At 40.4% G+C, this 3,373-nt stretch overlaps 1 pseudogene; it reads left to right on the forward strand.

Moving 5' to 3' along the window:
- The first annotated feature begins 1,502 nt into the window (after positions 1-1,502).
- On the forward strand, positions 1,503-2,114 carry LOC114890794 (annotated as a pseudogene).
- Positions 2,115-3,373: the final 1,259 nt, after the last annotated feature.

The raw sequence follows: 3,373 nt of genomic DNA on the forward strand, positions 1-3,373 counted from the left end.
AACCATAACACTTAATTTCATTTCTAACTGACCAAATAGTAACATTGCTTTGTCACCTAAAGCCAGTCAGATTCCACGAGTTTATAAAAACATTATTTGGGGCAAGTCCCACAAATGATAGTTCTATGATCTGAAATATCCAGTGTTTGCTAATTCCTCCCCAATAAACTTTAAGGGTTTATAATAGACACCCAAATCACCATTTGAGAGCTACATATTAGGAGAAATCAATCAGAATTAGGCCTACTCTTGACTACTAAGTGGTCAAAAGGCCTACAAAGGCCTACTCCCATCCTCTTGACTAGCTGGGCCCCCCTCCCCCTCCCATCAAAACAAGAAGCTGATTTTTGTTTCTGGTTTCATCACATCAGTGTCTGGTTTATAACTAAATTAATCTCTTATTGCTTCATGGATAGCATCTCTAACAGACATTAACTTTTTGTCAATAGTTTGACACTTCTAGAAGAAATGAGATCCAGCGAGTGCGAGCACCTCCTCCAACAGAGCCTTTGTTAAGGTAAGTGTTGCTGGCAAACCTTTGGGACAGCAGGGTTTAAGGGCTGATTCTGTGAGAATCCAGTGTCACCAATAGGTGGCGTACCTGGTCAGAAATCCATAGGCTGTGGGGATGTATGGAGGTTACAGAGAGCTACAAACGTTGGAAGCAGAAACTGAAGAGATGCTCATGGCCCAGATAGACTAGCAAATATCAGGAAGTGGGTATTTAATAACTGAGGCACAATACTAACCGAAAATGTAGGATGTAAGTGAAGGATGGCACCGCTAAGCTGGAGCAGCCCTCCACTTTGAGTGCTACAGCCGCTCTCTCTTGGGTGATGGAGCCCCAGTCTCCGGTCCTCTGGGCCAGGGCTCTCTCCGTCTAGCTGTCAGTGGATTCCAGCCACCTGCCCTTCAGCAGGCAGCCAGTAGATCCCCAGCTTAGCTGAAGGCACAGGCTTGGTGGGGATTCAGGAACTAGGCCCAGCAGGTTCCCGCATCTGGGATACATGAACCTACAGATACCATTACACTGGCTGTTTAAACCCAGGTCTCCTAAGAGTCCCCTCCCTCCTGGATGTAGATTTTGCTAGCTGGGCTCTCTGTACAAAGTTAATAAAAAAGCTAATAGGTGTCCATTCCCTTCCCCTTTCTTCCCCTGCCCTTCATTAGCTGTACCCTGCCCCAGGCAGTCAAATGCCCACCAGGTTTATACTTCAGTCTCCTAAGACTTTAGGTAGATTGAGCCAGTTCCTCAGAGCACGATCACTTCCCAGTTCACTGAAAAAATGGAACTTCTGTTGCCTCAAAATTTGACTAGATCCTGAGCCATGATCACCTTCTAAATGACCAGCCATCCACTTCTGTGGCATCTCTAAAATATCTCTATGTTCACAGCATAAAGGGTGTCCTTCCATTATCATATTCCAATTTTAAGTCCGCTTCCAGTAAAAAGAGGTGATACTGGTTTTAATGAATGATTCCTGCAATCGGCCGCAAAAAAGATGGAACAGTTATGCATGGGGGCTGCTGACTGTCAATTAATGGATATGCTGTTCCCTGGTTATACTGCCTTGAAGAAAAGGAAATTCCAAACTAAGCCAAATCATGAATATATCCAGAATTTTAAAATATTACAAGCAGGTTTTAAGAGAATGGATGTTGACAAAGTAATTCTTGTGGACAAATCATTGAAAGGAAAGTTTCAAGTCTATTTTAATTTGCTCAGTGGTTCAAGGAAACTTTTATGTGAGTACGATGGAAAAGACTATGACCCTACTGTAGCTGCTAGACAAGGTCAAGATATATCAGGAGCATCTTCCCTTGTTGTTAGAGTTTGAACAAACCAGCAGTGCAGCTCCTTGGAGGCCAGTTAGACTCAAATACTAATACAGGTTCTGGCTGGGAGAAAAGATCTTGGCTTAGGCAATGGGTATTATGAAGCAGTGAGATTAATGCCACAGGTGAATGTATTGAAAGAGCTGACAAGTAGGAGAAGCAAAGGATTTCTACTTTGGAAAGCTAAGGAACTTTGAACTGATTGCCAGGAGAATGAGGAAGAAGATTGCCCTGTATTGGGAGTGTGGCATCTCTGTACCACAGATGAAGCTTTGTGATTCCTAAGGAAGGGGCCCCATGGGAAGGACCAGCAGAGCATTAACAGCCTGGACAAGCAAAGCAGCAACATCTGGATGCTTCACTCCAAATCGTGCTTAACTGTAAAACACTCTCCTTTATTATACTTAGAGGACTTGATGGTTTCTTTCCATAAGCAAAAAGCACTTCTTAAAGTGCCCTTTGCAGCAGTGTTATTTTTTTTCCAATTAGTTTGAGTTGGGATCATTTTCCTTACAGCACAGTATTAACATCTAGTGGGTTCACCTCAGAAATGAAGAGGTTGATCTTGGGAGCTCTCCTTTGTGCTCCTGGCAAACGATGATTTCTGGGGAGGATGTGTTACGAGGTGGAGACTTCATAGAGAAATGCAAAGACTGAATTGAAGTAAGCTACAGTGAAATCTGGTTACAGAACATTTTAATGACTTTTACCACCATTAATAAGAAGGAAAAAAGAAATCCAATGAAAAATTTTCAGCTCTTACTTCATTTAATCTCTCTGTCCTTTTGAATACCATATACTCCTATCTCATTTGAGAAAGGATTTAGGATAAGGTTAATATTTTTGGAATGTATTATAATAGGTTGATATTTTCTTACTTTTTCAATTACTTTTTTAACAGCTTTACTGAAATATAATTCATATGGTATACAATACCCTTGTTTAAAGTGCAAAATGCAATGGTTTTAGTATATTCACAGAACTGTGCATCCATCACCATAGTCAATTTTAGAAACTTTTCGTCACCCCAAAAAGAAACCCACATGCATTAGCATTCATCCCTATTTAACCCCAAGCCCCCAGCCCTAGGCAACCACCAATCCACTTTATGTCTCTATAGATTTGCCTACTCTGGGTATTTTATATAAATACCATATATAAATATGGTATAAATACCATATAAATACCATATATAAATTTATATAAATACCATACCATATGTAATATTTTCAGACTGGCTTCTTTCACTTAGGTAATGTTTTTAAGGTTTACCCATATTGCAGAATGTGTCAGTACTCCATTCCTTTTATTGCCAAATAATACTCCATGGTATAAATACACCACATTTTATTTATCCATTTGTCAGTTGATGGATGAAGACAACGTGGGTTGTCTTCACTTTGGGGGTATTATGAATAATGCTTCTGTGAACCTCTGCGTACAAGTTTTTGTGTGAATGTGTGTTTTCATCTTCCTTTGGTACACACCTAACAGTGAAATTGTTGGGTCATATGGTAACTCTGCATTTTATCTTTCA

This window comes from Monodon monoceros, unplaced genomic scaffold, assembly GCF_005190385.1.
Source record: "Monodon monoceros isolate NGI ecotype Baffin Bay Population unplaced genomic scaffold, NGI_Narwhal_1 Super_Scaffold_11, whole genome shotgun sequence".
NCBI lineage: Eukaryota > Metazoa > Chordata > Mammalia > Artiodactyla > Monodontidae > Monodon > Monodon monoceros.